Below are 15843 nucleotides of genomic sequence, written 5' to 3' on the forward strand. Positions count from 1 at the left end.
ATTGCTGCACAACTGCCCCAATCCCTTCTGCCTTGTCCCTCTGGGCCTCTAGGGTCCCCGTCTGGGCCTCCAGCACAGCGTCTGAGAGGAAGCCCAGACGGTTTCCCTCAGGGACCCTTGAGGCAGAGACACTGGCAGCCGGAGGTGTAGGCGTGGGCGGTGGAGACGGAGGCGCTGGAGGTGGAGATGGCAATGGAGGTGGAGGCCGGCGCGCTGGAGGTGGAGGCACTGGAGGTCGTGGCGCTGGAGGTGGAGGCTGCAACCGGCGGGGGCCCGACCGTCAGGTCAAGGACCACTGCAGACTCCCCCTCCTCTGAGTCCCACCCCACGTCAGAGTCTGGGGAAACAATTTCAGTCATTTTGTCTGTAAACTTTATTTTCCATTAAACATTTTATTGTGTAGCCATATCCATTTGATATGTGTTTCTTTTGGCAGCCAAATAAATGCTTAAGTGTGATTTACCCGGTGATTTAGATGAGAATCTTAATTTCCCAGAGTGGAAAATGTTAAATGTGGTCCAACATTATGAAGTGATCATCCGTGTTATCGCTCCCTGTTTTTGGTCCTAAATCAATCATAGCCTACCACAGAATGTGTGGAATGTTTGCTTTCCTCAAAGCCACATATTACAGATTGTCCGTGTAGCCTACGCCAAATACAGGATGCACGAAACGTAGGCTACAGTAGGCTACCTAAACTGTAGGAGCAATCAGACAAAGGTAGGCTAGTACAAATACCTTCCGAAGATCATTTTTTTCCTCGCGTGGACCTCACCAACAAGCACATGCACCTCCGTCTCCGAAAAGTTTCTCTTCTTTCTGCGTTTTTCCATAAATGTCTTGCCTTTGTTCCACGCTATCTTATTATGTCGGTTCCTTCCGGTGAACCATGTTGTGCATTGTCATGGTTTTCACCATATATGGTTGAATTTGGGCGTGTAGAGGGCGGAACATGAAGCGCGTTCATGTCCGCACTCTTCTAGGACACCGTGGGAGAGAAATCGGCGCAGCAGCGTGTACGCCATGTTTGATAGATCCGAAAAGCGTGTAAATATTCTCGTCGTACGTGGCAGTCCGCCCTTTTCTCATTTTGTCGTACGCCATCTTTTACACCTGAATTTACACGCTCTTTGATAAATGAGGCCCCTGGCTGTTTTGGGCATTGTTTACATCCTGAACATGATGTTTATGTTTACTTGGGGATAGTAATGTAAACAAAGGAGGGGACTCTGCACTCAAAACACACTGCCAATCCTTCCATTGGGGCTTATCATGATCATTGAGAGGGATTATTGTTGTGTCACTCTATATTTAGTTTTTTAGAAGAATCCCACTAAGTAATAACACACTCAAGGTTGTTGGTTATTAAAAATAAATAAATAAATTACACTTAGCCTATACTGGCCCGAGTCTGGGTGCCCAAAGCCTAACCGACTCTGCCAGCATTGGGCCGTAATCACCCCAACAAAACCGCCAGAACTGGCCCACACCCAGCTTTGCCAGAACTGGCCCATATGTAAGCCAGTTGACAGCCTGTAAAAAAGTAAAGACTTACCAAGTATCAGGGGTGCAAACCCATCACGACTGAAAAAGGTGACATATGCAAACCCATACATACAAATCAAACAAATTACCAATTTTGGGTTAAAATATTCACCTAAAGGTGACAAGTTTTCACCCCTGCAGTATTCTGCCAGAGCTACATAAAATCTGCCTGGCTGACCTATATATGGCCAGAACTAGGAAATGTGTGATTAGTAAAGGGTTCCTGCAGGATTTTAGAAGTTAAATGTAACCTTTTCGGATCTTTTTTGACCACTGTTTTTGTCAAATATATCCATTCAAACAGGCTATTAAAATGTAAAAAGTGAAGCTCGAGGTGGAGAAGTAGGCTCTAAGCCTACGGGGGAAAAGTAGCCTATTTCATCATCATATAGTATAACGTAATTGATTGTCAGGCATTGGTGCTATCACAATTCAATTAAAATATAGCCTACTTACATTTGTTCCTAGGAACGGGAGGCTAGTCTAGTAATAAATCAACATCACAGACTTGACAATTTAATAAAAAATGGTTCTTCGCATCACCCATAGCCTACACGAAACTGCAGGTAGACTAATAAAACGCAAGCCAGTGCATAGCCTACAGTCTACGACTGTAAATTCACAAGGCAAAATATGGCTCAAGCACAAGCAGCTGTCATTCTGCAATTTTTCATGATATCGGGGAAAGCCAAAGAGGGTTTTGTCGGTTTGTAAAAAGTCTTCTTAAGAACCTCTTGCTGGTCGCACACAGCAGATTATTGTTTAATTCGCACACTGAAGTTCCATATAGAATCTTAACGTCCATATGCCTTTCTCCAAGTGAATTGTCCACCGTCGTAGTACCGTTTATTGCGTGATTACCGTGATTGCGGTTGTCCGGTTTACTCGAGCGAGCTAGCGAAAAGTTATCCTGGATATGTTGAACGAATCGCATAAGCGCATTGTGTTGCCTCTGGGTATGAAATGCGCTATATAAATAAAGCTTTGATTTATTGATTGAACGAGCTTCGTAGTACGGCCCTGGTTAGGCAAGGATCTTAACTCTGGTCGGGAAGAACTGACTTAATCTACCATGCCTGGGCTTGGTTACTAATGCCTGGATATGAAAACCACACCCCCTAATTAGCATATAAGGAGCGAGCAAACAAAGAATAAATAAATGTGGAAAAGAATGTGGAAATAAATAAATACATGAATATGGAAATGAATGCAAGAAATAATGAATCAAACAATAAATAAATATATAATTTTATACATATCAAATTTAAGCAAGCTAGCAGGTAGACTCTAACATTAGCTTCTCGACAAACTCGACGTACAGACTTCAAGCTAATTTGATTTCCACTGAAACATGAAACCTAACTGTACACAAGACTGCTTATAACGAAAGCCTGCACTATTGCGTCCAAACGTTTATCTTTGGTCTTTTACTATAATGGATAGTCTAATAATTTCTCAATTCAATTCGACCAGCTTTATTGGCAGGAAATACAATAGTAGTAAACATTGCCAAAAGCATATTGTAACCTGGTCTCACTTGGCAGACTTTAGAATTCGACGTTTGCCCATGTCATTTCTAGACGGCATCATACAACTCCAAACATCATTTCTAGACAGCATCATACAACATAACATTTACAGGAGGCGCTCGGGCAGCGAGCATTGAGCAATTCCCCCTGTGCGCCCGCACGCCTCCAGGCGTGGCTGCCCACGCAGGGTTATTGCGATATGCGGAGCGCGCCCACTAAGAGCCGTCCAAATAGGGGAGGAGGGCGTGAAGACAGCAAAAAAAGTTCTCTCGTGACTCGTGAGCTGAGCTCGCTTCCTTGTCAACACAATAATTCCCCAAATTACCAGAAAAAGTAGCTAGATTTGTCGATAGTCGCTTTTCATGAAATAAGGTCTGGAAAGTCGCTAAATCTAGCGACAAAGTCACTAAGTTGGCATCACTGGATGGATGTAAATGTCTTACAGGCTTGCATGGCTAGCCTGTTCAATGGCTGAATCCTGTCCGCCTGTTGAAGCGGCTCAATGTAGTTTTTACTTTCTATCTTAAAATAACGGCTTGAAAATCATTGAGATGTTACACTGTCTTGTAACAGGCAGAATGTTGCCTCTTTCGTTCCTACCCCTCCCCCCGAATGCTTCTTCTTGAAATAATTAGTCTGGTGTAGCGGCCGCTATTTTTGCGGAAAAATCTGTAACGCTTTACGGCATTACTTCACACACCAACTTCCCCTGGCTGTTGCTATAATAATAGCGCAAATTCGCAAGACATCCACCCTGTCAATCAAAACATCAACTACTCTGCAGCCTTAAGTGTTGAATATCCCGCCCGCTCGATAACGTTCCAATGAAATTCATCTAAACGTATCTTCCGCCCTTACAGCCCGTTTCAGGCGGGAATACGTCAGTACAGAAGCAAGATCTTCTCCAACTTCCCATTCGGTGTATCTTTAAGATTAAAATCTAAGACCTGCTACTGCTATGTGGCTAACAGCATTCATGGGATTGGTTGTGGTCATGTTCACGGATGTTCATGTCTCCTGCTTGAACAGTTACTGTATATTGACAGGAGTCAGTTTCAAACATTCCCAATGAAAGTGTGTTTTATAATAAAACAGCCACAATAAATTAAGCAAAAATACTTTTAATAAATGAAATAAAATAAAAATGAATGAATGATAAATGAAAGGAAAAAAAAAACAATAGGAAAAAAATTTATAAGGAGAACTAAAGTAAGGGCAGGGAATGCAAGGAGTTAATTTTGTGCCCAAATTATTTATGCGCATGAAGGTACATTTTTTAGTGCATGCCCCCTGACCTGCTGGTTCCACACATCTGCTCTGTGTGTTCCTGGTGTCTCAAAGCTCTACCGCTGCTAGCAGGGGGACCAAGCTGCAGAAAACATGGCTGACCTGCACAAGAGGTACCTTCACAGTTGACAGGAAATCGTGTGATCTCATTGCGCATTTAAATCTAATATATATATATATATATATATATATATATATTAAACTCAGCTATTATGTTAAAATCAAATGTTGGGTTGTTTTGATTAAATGGGTAGTGTGTTATTTTGGATATTTAGCCTTATTTGTGGTATGTCTACCATGAACCCGAAACATAGAGACCATAATTTCACTGATCGTTACAGTATTGAGCTAGCTGCGATTTATATGCAGGCTCTCAATGGGCTACAATATCAGTCAATGGGGCATACATTAATGCATTGAATAACTATGAGTGTGTTTTTTTGAGACGGGAAGCACAGGGTGTAGTCTTACTGACCTCAATATGCTCTCCTGTGAAATGTATCGCATTTCCTAAATATTTTTAGGTGTTTGGCATGACTTGCACATAGTCCTCTGTGGGCCGAGTGAAAACAAGCCCCAGGGGAGTTTTTATGTCCAAGCCATGCCAAATATGTAGAAATATTCGGATTGCAGTACATTTCACAGGAGAGCATATTGAGGTCAGTAAGATTACACCTTGTGCTTCCCGTCTCAGAAAACCACTTCATCATAGTTTCTCCAACACATTTACATATGCCCCATTGACTTCCATTGTAGCCCAGTGAGAGCCTACATAAAAACTCCAGCTAGCTCAATACTAGAAACATCTGTGAAATGATGGTCTCTATGTTTCAGGGTCATGGTAGAGAGACCACAATTAGGGCTAAATGTCCAAAGAAGCACACTAACCCATTAAGTAAAGAAAACTCTTCTCTACTTAATCAAAACAGCTGACTGCAATTTCATTGATATTTGATATTGATATTTGATTTTTAAAATGCGCACAATTAAAACGTGCATCTGTTTTTCCAATATACTCTTATACACGTATGTGTGTGTGTGTGGCACATGCACATGTTTATTTTAACATAATAGCTGGGTTAATTTTGATTTTACATACGCAATAGAGATGATCACACAAAAATGACAAGAAGAAGACCAACTTCCGCTGCTGAGGTCACATGATGTCCTGTCAACTGCGGAGGTGCCTCTTGTGGAGGTCAGCCATGTTTTCTGCAGCTCGGTCCCTCTCGCTAGCATAGGCCAAGCTTTGAGACACACCATGGAACATGCAGAACATAAATGTGTGGAGCCAGCAGGTCAGGCACTATGCATTCAAAAATATCCCTTCATTTTGGCACAATAATAAGACCATAAAAGAGAAGGTGAAGTGATGTTGGGATCGGAAGGGTTAGACTGAGATAGAGAGAAGATGGAGAGATGTGGGGTGGAGGGTAAGATTGAGATATAGAGCAGATGAAGTGTGTGTTGCTGTCTGTCTGCTCCGTTATCAGCCATGCCTCAACAAAACTCCCAGCTTCGCCTGGCCAAGATCTAGTCTGGGAGACGCACACGCATGCATTCACAAACACACAGACACATGCACATACATGTGCACACACACACACACACACACACACACACACACACACACACACACACACACACACACACACACACACACACACACACACACACATACATACATACATACATACATACATACATACACACAGATATGACCAAATTTAACACACAGTGATGTAGCATACACACCTCTACCAGTCCTATCTATATTACCTTGACAGTATTGTACCTAAATCTATGGGCTTGACACATCTGATAGCCAGTCATGTAGGAGTATCTGCTCCAAGTCTGGCCTCCTGACTGGGTTTGGAGCCAGGCACCACCTAATCAGTTCCTTGCAAGCTACAGGATCAGACATTAGAGAGATGATGTTTGAAACCAACATGGGATTGCCCGGTTTTCAGTTCTATGATATACTATCTGTATTGATACAATCTAAGCTTGGCATTTGCTTAGTTTACTTTACGCTGTTCCATACTGTTCAAAAAGAGACATCTAAGCTCTCCTTCAAGCAACTCTTACATTTGGACACCCCTTTCTGGAAGCTCAGGCGTCCAGCCACAATCTCATCCTTAGTCTTGAATGGCAGATCCCCACACACCAGGTCAAAAAGCAGGACTCCCAGGGACCAGACAGTGGCTTCGCGGCCGTGGTATTTTCCATTCAGAACCCACTCAGGTGGGAAGAAGTCCTTAGTGCCTGAAAGAGAGAGACAGAGAGAGAGAGAGTGATTATGCCATATCCCTATGTCCGTGGTGCATCAGTCCAACACCGTTCAGTCTCCTGCTTCCCTCACCCCAAAACTCTCGGTAGAGTCCATCCTTCAGCCGATCCCCGCAGCCAAAGTCGATGAGCTTGACCTTCATGGTATCGATGTTAATGAGGAGGTTCTTGAACTTCACGTCCCGGTGGAGGACACAACGGTCACGGCAGTGAAGCACCGCCAGCACCACCTGCTTCATGATGGTCTTGGCTAGGTGTTCGTCCACCCGGCCCCCTGTCTGCTTGGTGTACTCATACAGGTCCATGCATGGGATCGGCCTCTCCAGGACCAGGATGAACATCTTGGGCTGCTCGAACCATTCGATGAGCTCCAGCACGTTATCACAGCTGGGAGGCTCACTCACGATCTGCATGAGGGCCACCTCGAGGGGCAGCTTGCATGATGCTCCAGGCTATGGGGGGGGGGGTTGACAGGTGAGCGGGGAGTAGGGGTGACAGGTGAGGGGGGAGGTGGAGGGACAGTTGAGAGGAGATGGTGGACCAGGTGAGGGGTTAGGTGATGGGAGGTGGGGGTCTACTTATGGATTGATCCCTTAGAAGCTATTGTGCATTTGAATATGTACGGGTGGAACCTACTTAGGTTGGAACTCCAGCATATATATGCTTGGAGAATTTAAATTGGCAACAGGTACTTGTTATGGTGCTGTACGCAAAAATATACTGTACAGTGACCATACTTACGATTCTGATGTAGCGCTCCAATCTCTGCTTACGGACGTACTTAATAGCCACCTGGTTGAGGGGCACATATTTGAATATTCAGCCCAATTCTAATGAGCCATACTGACCAGTTAATAACTTAATAATAATAACTTTATTTGTATAGCGCCTTTCTTAACATATTTACAAGGTGCTTTTACAGAATAAAATCCAAATAACAATTTAAAAAGCAGCAAACAGAATATTGACAATACAGGAACCACAATAATCAAAAGGAGAGCAAAGACAACAGGAATAGAATGAATACAAGTACAATTACAAAGTGCAAAAAGCCAGTTGCCCAGTAGAGACTACATTTCTGCTGACTTCTTTATTCAGGACAGGACATACTAGATGTACGGTATTTCCAGGCATGTTAATTCATGAAACAACTTCTTTGCAAAGGGACTAAATATGTTGTTATTTAGCAAATGGATTTGACACTTGGAGGCCTGGTTTAAACACAAAAGCCGTGGTGTGATGTGTATGAGGGAGGGGGGTGAGCAGAAATGCAGAGGAGGAGGAGAGGGTGAACCTCTTTGCCGTCTGCCGTGCGCGTTCCTGCGTAGACGGATCCAAACCCGCCTTCGCCCAGCAGCTTCCCCACAGAGTAGCGGGAGGTGAACCCGTCTGCAAGACACACCTCCCATGTTCACTCAATCTCCCCTTCAACTACTGTCATGTAACCTCACATTGATCATCTACTCATGGATAGAACAGGATGGATGTGTCTCTCAACATGTGAGATTGATGGATGGTTGAGGTCCTACCTGTGCATGGCCTGTTGCGCTGGGCCTGGGATGGCTGGTCTGAGGAGCTGGGATCTGAGCTCTGGTTTGTGGGGGCAGGGTCTCCCTTTCTCTTTTTGGAACATTTGAGGGGTTTGTTCTCCTCCTCCCTGGCCCTCTTTTGACCTCTCGTGGCCTTATTTGTTCAGTTTTGTATTTGTTAATCATGTAATTAGCGTAGCATATTACACATTTTAATTTCCTTTTCAATACTATTAAACAAATTAACTCCTCTGACTGATAATACATCTTTGCTTTACATTTGTTTTAATCTAAACATGCAAGTTATTCTTCGTTTAGACTCACCTTGATATCAATCAACCTCCGTCGGATAAGTTCCTTCAGCTTCTTAGCTACGGGCCAGTCAGGGTGTGCCTCTGTCTCTGTTATCCGAGGCTTTTTAGATGGACTTTCGCCATCGTCCTTTAATTGAGCTCTGTCCTGTCTCTTCATCCTGAACTATTCTATATTCATTAAAACAGACATGATTTTCACTAGAACATTCTGATGCCATGTTAGACGTCTGATGCCATGTCTGCCATTTGCCATTTCACACTAAGGCTGATCATCAAACATTTTAATTAAAGGTAGACTAAAGGAGTCTACAATTAAGTATTTCTGCAATTTCATATTCTTTAGTAGTCTGTTATTATTCATCCCAGACATTTCCTCATATCACCAGTATGTTTTTCTTTCTACTTTACTGATGTCTTATTCAAATACATACAGAACCTACCATGAGCTGTAGATCTGGGAGGTAATATGATCATAATGTGTGCATGTCAAGTTAGACCATGATCATGGAATGTCCACTATTATGACGTCATATTACCCATGCAGTAACATGATTATAATGTGTGCATGTTAAGTTAGAGTAGTAGACCATGATCATGGAATGTCCACTATTATGACGTCATAATAGCCATGCAGTTTGTGTCACCAGTGTCAATCAATAGGCCTATCTGATGTTGTTAACGGTTTGGCTTAGCCTAGTCTGTAAATCTGTATGCATCATTAATTTAATTGAATTGAATTAACGGGGAACACAAAAAAACGTCACTCTTTGTTGAAAAATTTCAACCCTATTACCCCGCAGAATTGCTACAAAAAAAAAGAAGTATTTGATGCAAGTTAGCTAATCTCGCGATACCTTATCACAGATCTCTGACCAAGCATCTGAAACTCTTTATGGACGGCTATGCTCTTCTGAACTCTTTGCTATGCTAGTGTCAAATGACCCAGTCATGGAAGAAAGCGTAGGCTGTCTATGGTGACATGTAGATCATTTCATGAATGTTCATATTTCATAAAAAATATTCAACATCACAATGCAGACATGTGCAAAGGCCCCATCTATGCATCGATGAGCGGAAGCGTCCGACACCGGTCCGGAGGCGATTAAGCCTCACCCACGCCGGTGTGGGTGAGTCCATCCCGGGAGGGGAAGGACCGGCGGCCGGGATGAAATCACGGAGTCTGGAGGTGTTTGCCTCCCACTCCACACACCAGATGTGGCCCATCCTGCCTCGCTGATGCCTGCATTGCTGCAGGAGATCCCGTGCGGCAGGCACAAAAGAGTGTCTCGACTTGAGACGCCGGGGAGGCTCCGCTGTTGCAGTGAGCCTGTCGTGGAGCCGGAGGTTCGGCAGGCGAGATGTGCTGTGGTTCCTGTTTCTCTGTTGTGTTCATCCACTCTCTCTATGCTGCTGCTTTCCTCCACTCTCTCTAGGTTGCTGCTGTTCCTCCACTCTCTCTAGGCTGTTGTGCTTCTTCACTCTCTCCAGACTGCTGCTGTTTTTCTTACATAAGGCTGTGTGCACACTGCGGATATTTTATGTAGTGGATAAAGTTACCCAGAGCGGATTTTGTGTTGAAAAAAAGAGATGCGGCTCTCGCGAAGTGTATTTCGTTTCCATAACAACATTCTTGACTCTACCCAAGTTCGATACATTGTACCTTACGTTTTATCTTGTATTGTCTTCCTAAAATGGGAGAGACGTAGCAACCTCCGTCAGGCCAAAAATAAATATTAGTTTTATTGCCAAAACTGGAAGACTTTAATGTCACTAACGTTTTAGCATAAGTTAATGGAGTTTAACATGGCGGAAATTAGCATCACGGCTAGCGCGGACGGTTTGACACAGCTAGCCCATCGGCTAGTATTCATTGTCAAAGTCAAAGTGAGGACGTTGTGATGTCTCATTCAAATCTCAGCCAGCAGGGTCTACATAAGTAAATATAGCGAATGTATAATAATGTAATAAACTAGCTGCTATCATAATGTTGCACTGTAGGATCAGGCAGCAAAAAAAGTTATCTCGTCGTGACTCGTGACTGAGCTCGCTTCCTTGTCAACACAATAATTCCCCAAATGACCAGAAAAGTAGCTAGATTTGTCGCTAGTCGCTTTTCATGAAATAAGTCGCCAGGGGGGTCTGGAAAGTCGCTAAGTTGGCATCACTTCGATGGACAAACGTCGAATTCTGAAGTCTGCCAAGCTGTGTAACATAAGGTAGCTCCTCTTTGAAAAGACTGATTTCATTTCTAGTCTGTCATATGGCTGATCTGGCTCTCTACCTCCTCTGGCAGCCAAGAACTCTCCCCCTCTGTTAGAACGTCAGTCAAGTTGACTCTTGGCTCTTCCTCCACCTGCACATTACTAGGGCCTGGGGTGGGGGCCTGAAGAGCAGGGGGGCTGGGGTGGTGGGCCTAGGAGCAGGGCAGGGAGCAGGGGATGCTGCTGGCAGTCTTGCGGTCAGAAACAAAAGGGGTCAGAAACCGCAAGACTGCCATGTAGCTCCATTGCAAGGTCTGCATTGCCCCTGCCCCACTCCTTTTGCCTTCCTTCTCTGAGTTCAGCTCTCTTAAATCTGTCCCTCAGAGTCCTCCATCTTGCCTTGTGTAGCAAAGACAAAAATCACTTTCTCCAGTTCACTATTACTAAGTATTATTTTTAACCATAATGGTTGATTTCTTGATAGAGTGAGTTATTTATCCAAAATCCTGCGTTTTATTTTGTTATTCTACATTCTTACTTTTATTTTGAAATTAACGCTTCTTTTGCCATCTCGCCGCAATGTAATCCCGGCCTCGCGTAGTTTTGGTCAGTGCTTTTCTGATCATGGAGGAGGTGAGTCACGTTGTGTGCTGCGGTTAGAGATGAGTGAAGTTCGAATGATTGTAGAATGATTTATCTGTATGGAGAGGATGTGAGGTGCCATTGGGGTTTTATTTTGCTGGCGAGACGTAGTGGATGCAATGTTTTTGTTTTGGCTGAGTTTGACTGAGTTCGCATGTTGAAAGTCGTTGCTAGCTAGCTAAATCTGGCGCTCTTTTCCTACTGCACGTAGGTCTGTTTGAGTGTGACAGCGTTGTGAGTGACGCCCAGCTGTCTTGTATGCTGCCACATTTCAGGTACAGTGTGATTGTCTAGAATGTTTTGTGTATTATGCATGTTTGTTTCATCTGATTTTTGTATTAGTCAGCTGAGTGCTTTTCTGATCATGGAGGAGGTCTGTTTGAGTGTGACAGCGTTGTGAGTGACACCCAGCTGTCTTGTATGCTGCCACATTTCAGATGCAGAGACCTGAATAAAAAGAGAAAAGTCAAGCAGTGACCAGTGTACTGTTTAGCGCACCAGAACACAACGCTGCCGGTTCATTCCGGCTACATTGGTGCCGTGACCCGGATTTCTTCTAGACCGCCATCAAGCAATCGCCGTGGGTTGCTGTAACAAGTATGAACGTTAAGATCCAAACACAAGTATCCATGTTATAGAGTAGGGCTGGAGTTTTGTGAATAGTCCTACATTTATTGAATGGACTGAGAATCTTTTTTTTTCCTTCTAATTTAATTTCTTTGCCAAAACGTATTGTTCAAAGTCACAGACTCAGTCTCACATTTTCATACTTGTAAGCTTTAATTTCTGTGAGATACTTATTAGTAATGGATGATGGTAAAAAGAGAGGGGTGACGTTTGATGTTGAGGACGGTGTTGTGGGTGCAGGGAGGGGTTGGGTATGGAAAGGTATAGAGAGTAGATCAGTAGGTTCAACTACGTTTCCTTCCACACCCATACATAATATAGTTCCCCCTAGTCCACGCACACCGCCTTCCCATTTTAGGGGTGCAGTAGGTGGACCCGTATTCACCCCTCTCCATGAGCGCACTGGTACACCCCCTTCCCCTAGGGGCCCAGTAGGCCCATCCGTACTCGGCCCAGTCCCCATGCGTAGTGATACATTCTTTTCTAGTCAGCACGCACTCCCTTCAGACCTTGGGGATGTGGGTTCACCTGCATTTGCCTCCACCCGTGTAGGTGCTGATATGCCTCCCCCTACAGACATGAGGGCAGGAATAGGGAGTCTGATCACCCAGCTGGCTGAGCAAATTGGAGCCCAAGTCATTAGTCAGCTACAGCAAGGTGCAGCTAGCCAGAATAGCGTCCTCTCTCAGCCACAGAGCATGAACATAGGTCAGAGTCCTTCAGAGTTAAACCTCACTGGGGTTAAGTTGATCATGAAGGCAGACGCTAAAGAACCTCCACACTTCAGAGGCGACGGGACCGATAAATATACAGTCCATGAATGGGAGGAGAGCATGGATACGTACCTGAAAAAGAGAGGCTTCCCACTTCATGAACACTCCCACGAAATAATGTCGAAGCTGATGGGAAAGGCTAGAGACATCGTCAAAATCACCTTGCGTAGCAATCCAGCTCTGAAACCTGCTGAGAACCCCAAACTCATCGTAGACATACTCAAGCAGCATTTTGGCGAAATGACATATTCCTCAATGCCCCTTGCTGATTTTTACAGCACTCTTCCCCGTCCCATGGAAACTCCGATGGATTATTGGATTCGGTTGAATAAAGCAGTGGACGTGGCAGATGAGTGCCTGAGGAGACAGGGGAGGAACATGGAAGACCTGGCCAGAGAAGTGACCATGATGTTCGTAAAACACTGTCCTGATCCAGCACTTTCCAGTGTTTTAAAGTTCAAGACAGCAGAGAGATGGACTGCAACGGAGATCAAGGAACATCTGGTTGAACACCAAAGAGATGCTAGGGCAAGAGCCATCCAGTCACCACCTGTGAAGCAAGTGAGTGTAAACGTTCAGACACCTGTGATTGAATGTGCAGCAGCTGGTGAGAATACTGTGCCTACAGTTAACAAGAGTGAACAGGGAGCGGCTGCCCTCCCTCAGACAGATGGCGCCTGCATACAGTCCCTCATTGGTCTCTTGGATCGTGTACTGGGACAAGGGGTCCAGAAGGCATCAGCTGCGCCACTGTCCGGAATCGCCCCCCGGAGGAGATGCAAGGTATGTCGATCACTCGAACATTCGACTGGTACTCATTGCAGACAGGACAATCTCTGCATGAATTGCTTTCAGCCCGGCCACTGGAGAAGGGAATGTCACCAAGAGAGACCTAGACGTACAGACCCACAGAGGACTGCCCAGACGCCACACGGACATGAACAAAGCGGGGCAGGTTTAAACTAGGTGGCCCACACTCGGAGAGGGGATGTGTGGGCATCGAAGAGCCAACCCTCAAAGCAGATGAAAATTTGGAAGAGGTGTATGCGAATGTTTGTAAGGTTGTGTCTGAGGATTGCACAGTTATCGTTCAGAACATACACAAGGTTGAGCCATACAGCGAACTGTTTTATGCACCTGTAATGGTCAATGGCTCCTTCCAAATTAGGGGAATGCTTGATACTGGGTCCATGGCCTGTACCATTAGTGCAGAAGTGGAAAAGACTCTCTTGGCTCAAAACATTCTAACACAAACAGAACAAATGGTTAAGCGAATAATTCTGGTCGGCTGTGGGGGGGTACAGGTTAGTCCCAAGTGTATGTATACAGTAGAACTGAACATGTATGGAGTCTCCTGTGTTGTTCCGGTCCTAGTAGTCCCTGGTCAAAAGGATGACATCATCATAGGCACCAATATGTTGAAGTATGTTCTCCATCAAATCAAAACCAACCGTGATTACTGGGATCTGATTTCACGTGATGCAGGGGGATCCTCTGAATGTCAGCAGTTTTTGGATCTTATGGCAAACACTTCGCGCTGGAGAGGTGAGGAGCTGCCAGACAAGATTGGCAGCGTCAAGCTCACACAAGCAGTGACACTAATGGCAAGGAGCGAGCACCTGGTTTGGGGCAAGCTACCATATGGAACTCCATTATCACCAGGCAGCACTGTGATAGTTGAACCAACCACATCCAAGACAATGCCTCGAAACATTATAGTGGGCCGCATTGTCACGCCTATGTGGGGAGACAGATGGGTCCCCATGAAGGTGACTAATCTATCAGACAAGCCCATCACTCTGAAAAGGAACTGTAAACTGGCGGATGTATCTCCTTGCCTGGCTATGGAGGATTTGGAGGTGCTTCAGGGCTGCAGTCAGTATACCGAAGCTACTTCAGAGGATAAGCAGTCTACAAGCAAGCCAGAGGATCTGAAGCAGAGGTTGAGGGACATGGGACTCAGAGAGGTAAACATAGACCTTTGCCACCTTGATCACTCTGGAAAAGAGAAACTCATACAGCTGCTTGAGAAATACAACAACATCTTCTCAAAACATGCTCTGGACTGTGGGGAAGCGAAGGGTTTTGTTCACCGCATCTGGCTTACTGATGAGCGCCCCTTCCGTCTACCATATCGGAGGGTCCCACCCGCCCACTACCAAAAGCTGCGCCAAGTCCTGACAGAGATGGAGGAGCAAGGGATAATCCGAAAGTCTGTCAGTGATTACGCCTCGCCCCTGGTGTTAGTGTGGAAGAAGGACGGCAGCATGAGAATCTGCACTGACTTGAGATGGTTGAACGCAAAGACTGTCAAAGACGCCCACCCACTCCCGCATCAAGCAGACTGTCTGGCTGCTTTAGGAGGAAACATGTTTTTCAGCACTATGGACCTTACGTCCGGGTTTAACAACCTACCCATGGCTGAAGAACACAAAAAGTATACAGCATTCACGACACCCCTGGGACTGCACGAGTATAACAGGATGCCCCAGGGGCTGTGCAACTCGCCGGCGTCGTTCATGCGAATGATGTTAAGCATATTCAGGGATCTTAACTTCAGCAGTCTTCTATGCTACCTCGATGACCTGCTTGTGTTTGCTCCTACTGAAGATGAGGCACTAGAGAGGTTAGAGGTAGTGTTCAAACGTCTGGAGCTTCATAACCTTAAGTTAAGTCCTAAAAAGTGCCACTTTATGCGATCTTCTGTCAAGTTTCTCGGGCACATAATAAGTGGCGAAGGAGTAGCTGTGGATCCAGATAAGGTTGAGGTCATATCCAAGATGTCCAAGTCCGACCTCATGGAAGACGACAGGTGTACTCCCTCAGTACGACGGATCAAGTCTTTTCTTGGGATGGTATTCTATTACCAGCATTTCATTCCCAACTGCTCAGCGATAGCAAAACCTCTCTTCGCTCTCACTGCTGGTCAAAAGCGCAGGGGAAAAGCTGGAAAATCAAGACCCAACGCTGGCACCTTCCGTAAGCTCAAGCCTGCTGACTGGACTGAGGAATGCGATGTCGCTCTACACACTCTCAAGGATCGTCTACTGAGCTGTGCTGTTCTCGCTCATCCAGACTTTTCCAAACCTTTGATTCTGTCCATTGAT

This window comes from Borostomias antarcticus, assembly GCF_949987555.1.
Source record: "Borostomias antarcticus genome assembly, chromosome: 11".
NCBI lineage: Eukaryota > Metazoa > Chordata > Actinopteri > Stomiiformes > Stomiidae > Borostomias > Borostomias antarcticus.